Source organism: Apus apus, chromosome 9 (assembly GCF_020740795.1).
Source record: "Apus apus isolate bApuApu2 chromosome 9, bApuApu2.pri.cur, whole genome shotgun sequence".
Lineage (NCBI taxonomy): Eukaryota > Metazoa > Chordata > Aves > Apodiformes > Apodidae > Apus > Apus apus.
This window is the reverse complement of record NC_067290.1, coordinates 13,941,685-13,956,782: the sequence shown is the minus strand read 5'-3', so window position 1 is coordinate 13,956,782 and position 15,098 is coordinate 13,941,685. Positions and strand designations below refer to the sequence as shown.

The following is a 15,098-nucleotide window of genomic DNA, read 5'->3' as shown; positions in this document are numbered from 1 at the left end:
AATATCTGGCAATATCCCCTCATGAAATTTCTCTTCTGTTGTTGTAAAGGTGGAACAGTGGAACAACTTCACTAGACTTGCACAAAAAGAGGTGCTTCTTTCGCAGGGCAGAATCAGGGCCAATACCTACCAACTGCTTCCAGCTGTATCCTCCTGCTCTCAAGTTCCCCGACCTGATTTTTTCAGGCAGGAAACAAGTGCCACTTACTGACCCCTGGTTTTACCTGTCCTTCCCTAACCTTTGTGCTATGTTTGAAGGAACTAGGTAACTGGGATGTTGGCATCTCCTTTTTAGCTGAGAGAATGGGAGAAGCCATGTTCAAATGTTGATGGCTCACTGGATTCAGATCAAATCAAAACTGGATGCATTTTAGCTCTTAAATTACCTGGAAGAGTTTAGGACCACATTAAGAAGCTCTTGGACCTGGGATGATGCTTCTTAGATAAACTTGTCAAGCAGAATTTGTTAAGTGTCATCTCCTGCCAGTTATCAAAGAACACAAGCAAATGTAATATTAGAGCTCACATGATTTCCTGACAGACAAATCTGCTGTGGATATTTGGCAATCAGCATCCCCAAGTCATTAGTAAGAATATCTGAGCTCAGTGAAGACCACAGTCATCAGCCAACAGACACATAAGGAAACAGCTAAGCTCTTGTTGAGCAATTCACAGCTCATCACAAACACAGGTTAAGGGACCAGCACCTGGATGTGAAGAAATGAAGAAATGCAATCAACTTCCATCAGTGAGTGCAAGAACCAGATTATTAAAAAAAAAAAAGTAGTTTATTTAAAAAGCCAAACTCAGTTATCTATCAATACTGATGTCCTGGTTTGAGCATCTATAATCAAATCTACTCCTTCACACGCAGAGATACTTGTATGACTGAGGGTTTCACATCCTTTTTTTTTTTTGTTTAATCTATAAAAGGAACAGAGCTCATTATCAAAACGGCACCTACTTGATGCAAGACAGGCATCTGTGCTCTCTCTTACATGAATATAAATCAAATACATTTTTTAAAATAAGAAAGAATGTATCTTCATTTCAAAAGAATTTTCCAGTAATATTTCAGACACACAACTGTTCTTCAGCAAGTTAAATAGGCACTAACAAAATCAGTAAGGTACAAGATATTATTTTTTGTTAAAAAGTCATGCCAGCAAAATGCAGTCACACAGAAGCGTTACAAAATGTATCATAAAAATCTTGAGATGAAACACACAGGGCAGTCAGTGTCATATTTCAAACATGACAGTCTTTCAAAGTTATTGCACTACATCTATTAATCTTAAATTTCCTTGAGAATACAAGTTAAGAGCATATAATGGGCCCTACTTGCTACTGGCTGGAATGTATCTTCTTACTAAGTTTTTGCACAGAGGGCTTTTTTGAGAAGGAGGGTCTTTTTCTTTTCAGAAAGAAATACAATATTCCTTTTTTGTTTGAACAAGAATCAAATACAGTCTTCTCCTAGAAAAGCACAGTTCAGCCATCAAACAATGTGTTAGCAATAGCTTAGCTACACTGCCTTTGTACTCCCTGGGGAACTTCCCAGAGAAAGGCAGCCTGCAGAAGCCAAGTTTAACCTTGAGTTTGGCTGCTAGACATTTTTTACCATCTTTCCAAGTATCTATCAACATGTTCAAGCATCCAAGTCTTAAAATAACCTGGGTATGAGTTAAAAAAAAATATATATAAAAAATTTGCTTCTCTACGAGAAAGACAAATTTGGTATCAAAATCAAAAAACCTGATTCCCTTGCCCAGATACTGAATATCGATACATTCCATGCACCGAATCAGACATCATTGGTATGATGAGGAACAAAGTGGTACTGACTAAACAGTAAGATTTCATGTGTTCCTTAGGGAGAAAAAACATGGCAAAACTTGAACTGCACTTCCTCAAGAAGTCAGAGAATGTAATACAGAATTAAATTATTAGATCTCTTAATACATAGGTGTTGACACTTGAGTGCTAAAAAAATGTGCAGTGTTCTCTCTTTGTCATCTCAGCATTGCAAACGTGTCACACAACCAAGAGCTAGGCTAAACCAACACAGGCTGAGTCTTTCAGCTCCAAATCAGAAGAGTGCATGACTTCATAGTCCAGGAACAGGGAAAAAGATTTACTGCATATGTTTCAAGATATCATAGAATCATAGAATCCTAGGGGTTGGAAGGGACCTCGAAAGATCATCTAGTCCAACCCCCCCGCCAGAGCAGGGTCACCTAGAGTACATCACACAGGAAGGCGCCCAGGCGGGTCTTGAATGTCTCCAGAGAAGGAGACTCCACAGCCTCTCTGGGCAGCCTGTTCCAGTGCTCTGTCACTCTCACAGTAAAAAAAATTTTTCTGATATTCACCTTAAACCTCCTATGCTCCAATTTGTATCCATTACTCCTTGTCCTATCACTGGTCATCACTGAAAAAAGCTTAACTCCATCTTCTTGACACTCACCCTTTACGTATTTGTAAACATTGATGAGGTCCCCCCTCAGTCTCCTTTTCTCCAAACTAAAGAGACCCAGCTCTCTCAGCCTTTCCTCATAAGGGAGATGTTCCACTCCCTTAATCATCTTTGTGGCTCTGCGCTGGACTCTTTCCAGCAGTTCCCTGTCCTTCCTGAACTGAGGGGCCCAGAACTGGACACAATACTCCAGATGCGGCCTCACCAATGCAGAATAGAGGGGGAGGAGAACCTCTCTTGACCTACTAACCACACCCTTTCTAATGCACCCCAGGATGCCATTGGCCTTCTTAGCCACAAGGGCACACTGCTGGCTCATGGTCATCCTCCTGTCTACTAGGACCCCCAGGTCCCTTTCACCTACACTGCTCTCCAGCAGGTCAGCCCCCAACCTGTACTGGTACATGGCATTTTTCTTCCCCAAATGCAAAACTCTACACTTGCCCTTGTTGAACTTCATCAGGTTTTTCCCCACCCAAGTCTCCAGCCTGTCTAGGTCTCTCTGAATGGCAGCACAGCCTTCTGGTGTGTCAGCCACTCCTCCCAGCTTGGTGTCATCAGCAAACTTGCTGAGGGTACATTCTGTACCCTCATCCAGGTTGTTGATGAAGATGTTGAACAACACCGGTCCCAGTACCGACCCCTGAGGGACTCCACTAGTCACAGGCCTCCAACTAGATTCTGCCCCATTGACTACAACTCTCTGACTTCTACCTTTCAACCAGTTCTTGATCCACCTCACTGCCTGATCATCAAACCCATACTTGATCAACTTATCTACAAGGATGCTGTGGGAGACGGTGTCAAATGCTTTACTGAAATCAAGACAGACCACATCCACCGCTCTACCATCATCTATCCACCTAGTAATTTCCTCATAGAAGGCTATAAGGTTAGTCAAACATGACTTACCCTTGGTAAAACCATGTTGACTGCTCTTGATGACCCCCATGTCCTTGATATGCCTAGAGATAGTGCCAAGGACAAGTTGTTCCATCACCTTTCCAGGGATGGAGGTGAGGCTGACCGGTCTATAGTTACCCGGGTCCTCCTTCTTGCCCTTCTTGTAGACTGGAGTGACATTTGCTATCCTCCAGTCCTCAGGCACCTCTCCTGTTACCCATGACTTACCGAAGATGATGGAGAGTGGACTAGCAATGACCTCCGCCAGCTCCCTCAGCACCCTTGGATGCATTTCATCTGGACCCATCGATTTATGTATGTCCAGATTACTCAACTGATCCCTAACCCAATCCTCATCTACCTGGGCAAACTCCTCCTTTATCTTGACTTCTTCTGGGGCTATATATACTGTATTTATATGATATACTGATGATATAATGTATTTTTATGATATACTGTGTTTATAACAGGTAGCCAGGATGAAACTGAGTCTATGAATACTTAAATCATTTGTGAGACAGCAAAATACTAAACATGATGCAAATCAAAGCCGCTCATCCCAAACACACATCCCATTTTAGAGGCTTTCAGCCATTTAGGAGATGAGAAGATATTAATTCAGACAACTCAGACAACTCCTCTGAGCCCAGTGAGGTGGAAAGGACTTCAGTCCACATGACCTCTTCAGACAAGAGGGGCACCCTTATCAAGCTGTTTGGTACGAGCTTGTTTTGGGAGGGTCTCTGCCACAGACACATACAATGCCTAGTTCAATGATACCTTGACCTGTTAACCACTATCCAAACTCCACTCTCCCTACCAATGAGTAAAAATGAAACCACTTGGTTACATTTCAACCAAACAAGCTTAACAGTTTTGCCCACAGGTCTAAGGAAAAGTATTAGGAACGGCAGGATAAGACTACATGTTGCACACCTGTTTCATTCTCAAAAGTGAGTAGCACCTTGGAATTCAAAATAATCTTGTTTTGGGGCACACAGAGAGGTGCTGCTTTGCTGTTGTTTTTCAGTAAGTCTTATGGTTGGCAGATCAAATGGGAGGAGATGGCAAGCACACACCCTCCTTCCTTAGCAGTCCAGCAAGTATTATGCTTAATGTGCACTAGCTTCATGAAGTTATCTGATGGTTACTCCCAGACTTAATGGTTCATGATTAGTATCATATGAATACCAACTACACTTAAATATCCTTAAAGAAACTTTTTAAGATAGAGAAATTACATTCAATGGTAAAGAAATTACCAGGAAACACATTAATTTCAGTAAGAGGACACTGTAAAAAGTATTCTGTGGTTTTATGCACTTCCTTAGCTTGAGAAGTATTTTTTAATAATTTATTTTATGGCCTGTCTCTTCAATTTGCAGCTATTGATACACATCTGTGCTACATCACTTCCATCTTTTAGTCAGAAACTGTCAAATCTATCACAATCAGAAAAGAGAAACAGCTAATTTAATAGGTTCAAACCACAACTTTATGGATGTCAGGGCACCTTTCTATCACTAAAAAGTAGACATAATGTTCCACTTGCATAAACTTTTTAAAAAGCCATTAGAAAATAATCTGAAGCACACAGATATATACACACACCAGGTTTCCATTCTCTGTATCAGTGTTACTTGTAATAACAGATTCTGGTCTAGATCAGACCAGAAATAAATCTTGCTCCACCCTTGCCAAGGACAGATTTTTGAGGTCCCCAGTACTCGGTGTGCCAGATCTCTTATTTCTCCACCTTTTGTGGTATCTCTGATAGCAGCAGCAGCACACTGGTGCAGCTTCCAGTCATGAAGGCAGTATGTATAGTCTAGGTGGCCCTACAGAGCTAGACACTACTTCCTGCACAGCAGACTTTTGCAAAATTACTCAAGTATCATAAAAGCTAACAGGGTATCTCTAGTTAAGGGAGCTAATGCTTTCTTTCTTACAGACAGAAATAACTGCCTTTTAAATGAGAACGTAACACTAGCCATTTCAGCATTATTTTACCAAGGCTGTGAAGAGCTCTCCCAGGCTCATTTCAGTTAATTGCATCTTTGCAAAGCACAGCCAAGCAGACGTGCTACCCAAATAGCTCTGAATGGCAACAGGTAGCTTTCCCCCTTTCCCTGCTGCTGCTAGTTATCCTTTGGCTCCACAGAACCAAATTCTGCACTCAGATTATACAGGTAAAGGAAGATTCAGAGAAAGTTTACAAGTTTTGTCATGAGGAAGGAAAACAGTTGAAAAAACCTACTGGAATATAAACTGTTGTGGTGCTTTTTAGGCAGCGTTTGGACAGAAACTCATCATCAGGATGGAGAAGCTGCATTTAATGCAAAGATCACATAACTGCTCATCAGTGGATGATTAACAGAAGAATTCAGTTGCTAATGGAGTCAGACAGCCCCCAGACTCCACTGGTAAATCCCTTCTTGTCATCTTTCATATTCATCTCTGACTCATCTGCAACACACATTTCAATCTCGAGCTTATTCCTTTCTTCCTCCATTCTCTTTACAGCAGGTTAAGTATATCCTTCATAAATTCAACAAAAGGGATAGTGGACCACAGGTCCATAACACACTTGGACTGCATCATGAAGAGACACACCTGAGTTAGCTTTAGGGAACTTAAATACCAGTGTCAATGAACACAGTACCAGGTACATACCTCAGTGCTGGCTAACACCTGTAAAGTATTTACACTGTACAGTCCACAGGGAGGCTTGTGCTACTGCAGCTTCACTGCAGAGTAGCTGGACTGAAGAGAACTTTGATACATCCACATATGCTACAGCCCCACCTCCAGTGGCAGTGCAGGGGATGAAGGGGCTCCTCTTTTTGGGAGCTGCAGCCAGAGCTGAGCTCCAGCTAGGGATGGATAACACATCCACAGGGCACAGCATCTGTGCCTCTGCACAGAGGCAGGCTGACAGTGAAGTCCTTGAATGGAAAAAGGGATGGAAGAGACTCAGATGTCTGAAAGCTTCTATGCTTTTCCCAGGAAATCAGTTATTTTAATAAAAGCTGTCATATTTACAGGTTTTATTGTTATTTTCTTGATCTCTATAGCATCAAATAGCCAAGTTCTCTTTGAGAGATTCTTCTAAAGATTCCTCATCAACAAAAGTAGCTACATAATTTCTTAAGTTTTCTAGTTTAAAAATAGTTTCTAGTTTTAAAATAATTCATTCTATACAGAGTATCTTTTCAACGAAGCTGTGAGATCGGAAAGTCAAAATGATGATGCTATTTCACTGTTCCATTCAATAAGCAAGTTATGACCCTACTCTATATACCTAATGAAAAGGTGAGTTATAATTCATGGAAATCAAAATGGAAAAGTTCAAGAATGACCTCTTGTCTGTTGAGAACAATATAAGCATCTTCCTGATGAATTATCTCACACAAATTCACCAAAAAGAATTACTTTATGACATACTCGTTAACCACACATACAGCATAGCTGTGTAACAAAATACAGTTTTCTATACATTTGTATCAGCCACTGAGTGGCAGCAATTCCTTCATACTTAATTCTGAATTATGAGACGTAGGATGAAAATCTCAAAGTATTGCTAACACTTAATGATTTTATGCTACCTCTAAATTCTATTATGCATTACATACAACCACACAAATAATGCCCAGTGAAATACCTTATGATGCACTTCCAATTTTAAACTGTCAAAGTTTCAAAAGTTATGTACTTTATCCAATAATCATACTTCCTTGGAAGTTTGATAAATTCCATTTTACTAAAAGGTAACTGAGTAAAATTATGTAGATCAAAAAAATGGAAAATATCAGCTTTTCATAATTTCTTAAACACAGACCAACACAGACCTGTATTTTATTATGAAACCCAAGGTGAAGGGGAGAAACTTGAAAAAAAAAAAAAAAATTATATATATATATATGTTTTTCAGCCTCATGTTTGCTTCTTTCCTCAGCATTTGCAGGTTCCCTTAGCAGTGTCTTCGGGTGACTGAAATCTATCAGTCCAAAGAGAAATATCTGATTTTTTATACAGCCATTTTCAGGAACTAAAACATACAGGAAATGCTGCATACATACTTTTTAAAAAAAAGACGTTTATGAATTATTGCTTAACCACTTCAGAAGCACTTCATAATCTCTTGTTCAGAAAGTTATATTTTGTATACTTGGTTATAACTTCCTACTTGGACAGTACAATGCTGCATGGCATTATTTGACAGATGGAAAGCTGAAGATTATTACACTGTTATTACACTAATGAGTGTAGGAGACCAAGGCCCAAATGTGATTTAAAAGAAACTAAACACAAGTGCATCCAGAATTTTTACACAGAGTATTTGTAGAGATATGAAATGTTGTAATTCAGGCTTTAAACAAGTGTCTAAAACGAGGAAAAGATCTAGCATAAGAACAGATTATCCCACACCTGTCCTCCCTGCAGATTCCCAAGGGAAGTGGTAGATTCACCCACACTGGACAGTTTTAAGTCTCAGCTTCCAGGGTGCTCAGCCATATCATATAAACTATAGTAGTACCTAGAAAGGTTGGACTGGGTGATTCTTGAGGTCCCTTCCAACCTGGCATTCTACGTTTCAGATCTGTCCTCGGAAGCACACACCTCTCAAGAGATGGGATCCAGGGCAATATCATCCTTGCAGACATCCCTCCTGCAAGAGCTCCTAGGTCCAGACTAACACTCTGCTCTTCACTACTGGAATAACGTAAAAGGGAGATGGTGCAACCGTCAGAGCCCAGGAGTTAACAGATGCCAGGTGTAACCACAGAGCGCCGTCATTCAATCACTTTAGTACTTCATACCCTAATACAAAGGGGGAAATCTCAAGCAATGAACTGAACATTGGTTTTTAAGAGATGCACGCCTGGCATGTACACAAAAGCAACAGGCATTCCTGCTCCTTCATTCCTTATTGTCTGTCGCCATTCAGCTGGAAACCAGACCATTTAAAAGATCATGCACTTCACCTGCTTTAAACTCGCTATCGTGAGGGAGGCAGAAACAGAGTATCTACGCAGCTGGGTGGGGAAAAATAAAGAAGTTGGGATTATCAAACTTGGCATCTCTGCTACAAGGAAACTCCGAGTTTCTGTCCAAGACCACGCGGGTCTCGCCACCTCCTGACACGGGGCACAATCAGTCCCTGCCGCCAGCGCTCCCGCCGTCCCTCCCGTCCCTCCCCCCGGAGCCCGACAGACTTTCCCTGCTCAAGGTCGCGCTTCGGGAACGAGCCGGCTCCATCCCGAGCACGGCGAGGGGAAGGTTTCGGTGACCTCCGCCCGCGGCCGGGCCGTCCCGGGGCTCCCGCCGCAGCCCCCCGCCCCGGGCAGGGATCCCAACATGGAGGCGCCTGACGAGGAGGCTCCGCAGCCGCGGGCGCCCCGGTGCCGGGGCAGCCCCGCCGCCTCCCGCCTCGCACCCCGCTGGGAGGCACTGGTCGACCCGACCCCCCCCCCCCGCCCCCGCCTCAGAGCGGGCTGAGCACAGCCCCGGCCGAGCCGGGCGCTCCTTTCCCCGCCAGGAGCCCCACGGAAGCCGGGCGGGCCGGAGAGAGCCGGAGCCCGTATCGCTTCCTCATCCACCCCGCGCCAGGCGGGGCAGGAACTGCCGGGCGCAGGGAGCCCCCGCGCCGGGGGCAGGTACCGACCAGCACTCACCCAGCTCCAGGGAGTTGTCGGGGGCCGCGGCCGCCGCCGAGTTTCGGGCGCTGTCCTGAGAGAGAGCGAGAGAGTCACCGAGGGAGCGAGAGAGGGAGCGAGTGGGTCCCCGCAGAGCGCGGCCCCGCCCCGCACTCCGCCCACCGGGCTCAGCCGCGGGCCGCGCTCTCACCTGCTGCCGCCGCGCCCGCCCCGCCCCGCCGCGCCTGAGGGGAGCGGGAGCGGGAGCGGGAGCGCCGGGGCCGCGCTCTGCGGGGCTGTAGGCGCCTCATCTCCCGGCCTGGCCCCTTCTTCGCCTCTCTCCGGGGGGAAGCGCCTCAGCCCGCGCCTGGCGGGGGCCGGGGAGCCCCTTGGCGGGACCCGCTCGGCTGGGGTGGCGGGACCCGCCCCCCCCCGCTCTCTGGCGCGGGGCTGAGGCGGGGAGGCCGCGGCCGCTGCGGTGTTGGGGCTGCGGGCGCTGGGCCGCGTTTGAGGCGAGGAAATTGGGTTTTTAGGGTGTGGTGGGTGTTGTGGGTTTTTTGTGGGTTTCTCATTCTGTTTGTTTATTTATTTATTTACTGGTGGCCCACTGGTCGCTGAGATGCGAAGAGCATCTGGGTTTGGGGAGCAGGGGACTGAGCGCTCTGAGCATGCCCTGCTCAGAGGGGAGCAGCACTGGTGTTTCTCACCCCTTTGCGAAGCTTTCGCTTTGAGAGACGTTTAAAATGCTCTTTGGTGGCTTAAAAGCCGTGGATGTTGTTTTAATAATGGGGCCAGAGCTGTGTAGGCTGGAGCTCTGTGAGCACTTCCATCACCTCAGTGGCTTTGCTACAGGGTTGTCTTTGCTGATGTGCTTGAAGTTAGAGGCCTTGGAGGGCATTCAGGGACCTGCCCAGGGCTTTCTGCCAGTCTGTACTCTTCTCTGAGTAATGGGGCTTGTTTTTTCTTGAAGCCTTCAGTACTGCAATCATTAATGTTAAAATGAGGTCTTTTAGGGGTGCGTTGCAGCGCAGGAATGTGTTAAGAACCAAAGAAAACAACACCATACTCCTGTAAGAATCCAGAGTAGACCTTGGTCATCATTTTTAACTTGCAGAGGTCAAGTGTAATTACTCTCATATTTTCATCTTAAATGATCTCATTCTGCCCTAGCTGAAAACAGTGATGAGAGTCTGTGTCCCTGTGGTAACTGCAGGTGTTTTCTCCAGGCAGGTGACAGGCTGCGGTGTGCAGCTGAGGGTATCTGAGCTTTGCTGGGGGCTGTGACCCAGCAGGTAGATGGCTGTAGAGTAATCTCTCAAAGTTAAATTCTGCCTTTTTGGTGTTCGGCTTCTTTGCATTTAACTTGATTTTCGTAAGGTAATGTGGAATTTCCTTTCTTATTCTGTTTTACATCAAATCTGAAAGGCTGTAATATGTATATAAATTGGCCTTGTCAATAGCTTATTTATATATGAAGAGTTTAATTTGAAGTCATTTATTTTAAAAGAAAATAACCATCAGCAAAGAGCTCTAGTGCATAGAATGACAATCACAGCTTGGGTGAAAGCAATGGAGCAGAGTTGCCTTGGGTCATTTCCTTTCTACTGCTGCTGCAAACTGAACTGTGGTTTTGTACAGGTACATGTTCTTATGCACGTTGAAGTGTGATTAATTTGTAAAATGGAAAATACAAACAATGTTTTCCTGCTTTGGGACAGAATATTAACTGTAATACTGTAATGAGTTGCATGAGGACCCTCATTTAAAATTATGTCGATTGCTATTACACTGAAAACTGAGAAACGTTACATGCATGTGCAGGTAGTGAGTGTTGTGTTAGTCTGAGAGACTAAAATTAGTCTGAGAGATGAAAAAGCAGAATCTAACTGTGCCCAAGTAATTTTCCTCATTTTGATACTTCCAGTGAAGTTTGGCAAAACAGATTTAATTGTATGTTCTTTGGATATTTAATGGAGTGTAAGTGGCCAGAGAGTCCTTTTGGGTTTGTGACCTTACCATATAATGTTGCAGTATGCCATTTGTTAACTGCTATTGCATTTCAATTATTTAGAGCATCACTTCAGCCCAAGTCTTTCTGAAACAAGTAGTCTTTTCTTGTTTGGACTGTGAAAAATTTGCAAGGCCTAAAGAGATTTATTTATGTTTTACGGTTTTGTTCAGTCAGTGAGTTCAAGTTGAATTAGAACTGAGTAAAGATTTAAAAATTTGATCCACAGGGAAGAAAATGGAGGATCTTCTCAACTAATACAGAAATATGGTTTTAGAAACTTGAATGTTTCCTGGTACTGAGACTTTCTTGCTGACTGATAATTTTCTGTAATTTTGCTTTTAGAACTCAGCAGTGCAAAATATGTGGTAATGCTCTTACAGTTGGAGATTGTCTTTCATCAGGATAGATTCTAATGCAGCTCAGAAGGCTTTATAACACATTTTACAGGCAGTGGAGTTCAAAGGGATGAAAATTGGTTCTTATAGAACAGCAGTGCTCTCTGTCAGCTTCTGGCTAAGTGGTAAGGCCTGATGGATTTCATTGAGATTACAGGGTAATATTGGAAAATAAAAGGTCAATCACAAAAACAGGGCTGTGGAGAGGGGCCAGGACACAGGGATGTGGGCATTACTCTCTGTGATTAATTTTTCTGAAATGTGCCTTTAGATATTATGTTTTAAACCTACTTGAGACTTTTGTGTTCTTTTGACATTTCATCTCTAGGGTAGCTGGATAGACAGCCCAGTGCTTCCCAAACCCATGGTATAAGGCACTGCTTTGGTCCAGGAAAACTTTGGGGAGGAGATGATAAACCACCAGGGCCTCCTGAAGCTGAATTTTTCCCATCCAGAAAACATGCTTTTCCTGTGACTACTGAATTTTGTTGCCATCTAACTTGATGAAAATAAGGAGGTGGGTCAGTGGGTGGGTGTGACTCTGACCCCTTTTATGTGCATAGTTCTTTCATCCCTTACTTAAAAAAAATCAACCAAACGAAAACTACTCTCTGTAGCAAATGTAAGTGAAAAATTTGTAGTGTAAGAGAAAAACTTGATCCTTGAAGATTTTGGAGCTAGGCTGGTACAAAACAATATTCTAAAAGCATGTAATCACCTTTTGTGAGATGAACCACTGTATCTACAGTACCTGTTACCTTGAGGAAACCCGATGGTAGCAGATTTATGCAGAGACAATTACTTATGCAGAAGTGTCATTTCAGAACAGAAAACAATTATGGCAGTTCCTGCCAACTTCTTTTTCACAGCCCCGCTTTGTAACAGGACTTCATTGGTCTCCTTCCCAAGCCTAACCACCAAATGCCTTCTCTCATTTCCTCTTTTCTGATAGCAGTGGGGATGTGAAAAGATAAGTCTGGTGATGATGGGGGTTTCCACCCATTACCTTCTGCACGGGTCTATGGTCTACTGTGTACATTAACTTTTTGATGTGTTTTGAGTGTTGTTTTGTCATTTGTTCAGTGTTTGCTTAAGGTTGAGGTTAAAGGCTTGCATTCTCAGTAATTCTTTTCCTCCAGTTTTTCTATACTTTTCTCCTCAAAGGACATGAGCTCTTTATGGATTGGCAGTGACATAGATACTGAATTTGGTCAGATGAAGGTCTGGCTGCCTTATGCATTTTGAGTCATGTTCCAAGTAAAACAGAAATTAGCCTTCCTTTCCTGAAGTCTTGCAAGTGTAGAGATTCTTTTGATAATTAATTTCTACTGCTTATCTTTGCAGCTTTTATATTGACTGAGGAAGGGTTTCATCTTTGTATTAGTCAGCATGCCATTTATTGGGACTTGCAGCTGAGTTGGTCTTTCCTACTTTGTTGCAGGTGAGCAAGCCTTTGTGCCTGCTGACAGCTGTAACTGGGTCATGAAGACAATCTGCAAGTGAGACACTGGTTAGCTGCTGCATCTAGGAGGAGCTGTCATCTCTATTGTGTTTTAGAATTTAGAGTGGCATCATCTTCTGTGCTTAGAAGAGTTTAAACGAAGTGCTGAATTTCTTTTGTTTTTCCTGAGGGAAGAGATATGTAAGTTAGTCAACAGTTCTGGGGAAGATTCTGGTGTCAGAAGCATGTAAATTTTCTACATATTTGTATATGCAAGTTATTGCAGAGTGGTTTTTGTTATCAGATGCAAGCCTTAAGAATTTGAGATTAAAACTGAGATACGAGTTGTGTCCCAATCATTCTGCAGTTTTACTCATTTGAAGGAGTGTTTATATATGATTCGCTTATAAACCAGGCAAGAAAATAATTTCCTCGCAGTTTTGGTGAGATGCCTGCCTAGAGCATTGCTGATTCTGGTGATGTTTGATGTTGGGTTTGTTTGTTTAAAGACCTGCCCCTTGAGAAATTAATTGCATTAAAATCTTGGCCACTTGCATAAAATCTATTTTAGATGTTTGTATAGAAGACTTGCAAATGTAATCTAGGAGTTACTAAAAGACTGAAAATCTGGGCTACATATAAAAGGAACCCAAGGATCTCTCAAGGTCTTACAGATACCCTGCTGCTTCCTTTTGTTGAGAGTAGAAGACTTATTCCTGCATTTAGAACATTTTGAGATTGTTGAGGTAGACTTGGGTTCATTCGTTTTTCAGAAGAATTTCAATGTACAGAAAATGTTTTATGGTATTTACTGCACACACACACACACACACACACTGGGTTTCAGCATGTAAGCTGCCAGGGTTGATCTTGGGCAATATAAGTGTTCTACTTCCCCTTATGACAGCTTTGCTTTGCAAAGTTAATGCGATGGCACAACAAGGAAGTGTGTGTGTTGATGCAATTTTCCATTTGCTGCGGTCCTATTCATAGTTGGTTTTATGTTTCTGTGAGTACTGAAGAGAGAACTGTGCTGTGAAAGAACACGAGTGTAATTTTCTGATTTCTTGGCTTGTTTTTAAGGTCTCTCAAAACAATTCAGTTTGATTTTTTGGTGTTTATTTTTTGCTTCAGGAGACCAACATCCTGTTCTTGTACAGAACAGAGGCACTGAAGAGAATTCACGTATTTGTGGACTGGCTTGGGCAAGGAGGAGTGATGGTTAGTTTTTTTTTTCCATCTTGATTTGCAGCTGAAGTTGTCTCATGAAGTCAGGAGAACAAGCTGGACACCATCAAGTCAATGAATGTAGGCCATCACATGACTTCAGCTGGTAGTATTTTTTACTGCTCACCTGAGAGGAATAAAGAGTCCTGGCAACTACCATGCAATCAGCTGAGGCATTCAAATCTGCTTAATATGGCTTTTTGTTTAAGGTTGTCAGGTATGAAGAGCTCCAACACTGAGGATTTTCTGTCAGAGGTATTATTAAATGGTAAGATATTATGATAATGCACATAGGTTTTGTTTTGATGTGAACTCTATCTCTTTCATGGGTATTTCCAGGGATTACAGTTGCACTGTGAATCCTGGAAGGACTAGAACAGGGGGTTAAAGCCTGCTGGTCAGATGTTGGTCTGTCACCTGCAGTGGCAGCAAGGTATGGCTGTTAGGGGAGAGCAGGTGAGTGTGGTTACTCTCCACTGTCTGCTTCTGTCATGTTTTACTCCCTTCTCCCCCACTGCTGGCAGCAGGGAGGGGAAGGACAGCTCTGCTCTGCATCCATGTCAGTAAATGAGCTGGGGGAGCAAGGCACAGTAGGAAGAGCTGAAGTACCTGAACCAGCCCACCCCTGGGACAAAGGGCTAGTGTTGTTTTTCAGATTATTGTCAGATGGTCAGAAGTTATTTAATAAAGTTTGTCTTTTTATCAGGGTAAATGATTATTCAAAAATGCAAAATACAGTGGCATTGTTGTGAGGGTGTTGGGATTTTGTCTTTTAATAATGCTTTAGCTATACTGTCAGACTATGCAAACAATAACATTGTTCAGTCCCATGCTGTGACTGGAACGAGGCTTTAAAGAAAGAAAACTGTCCTATTGTGACTTGGTGTGAGGGTATGGGAGTACCTGAATCTTAATTTTGTTGAGTAATTTTAAAGCATAATTTGACCACTGCAAATGAACAGCTTGTGTTTAGCAGCTAGTGCTTCTAACTGACATTTAATTCTGTGGT

At 43.0% G+C, this 15,098-nt stretch overlaps 1 protein-coding gene across 2 annotated transcripts in view; it reads right to left on the bottom strand.

Annotated features, from left to right (window-relative positions):
- PRKCD (protein kinase C delta) overlaps window positions 1–9,152 on the bottom strand; it is a 58,369-nt gene extending 49,217 nt beyond the window's left edge. For both annotated transcript variants that reach the window (XM_051627160.1, XM_051627161.1), the window contains exon 1: window positions 9,055–9,152. The gene's annotated coding sequence lies outside the window, so the exon portion shown is untranslated. The remainder of the gene's footprint in view (window positions 1–9,054) is intronic.
- Window positions 9,153–15,098: the final 5,946 nt, after the last annotated feature.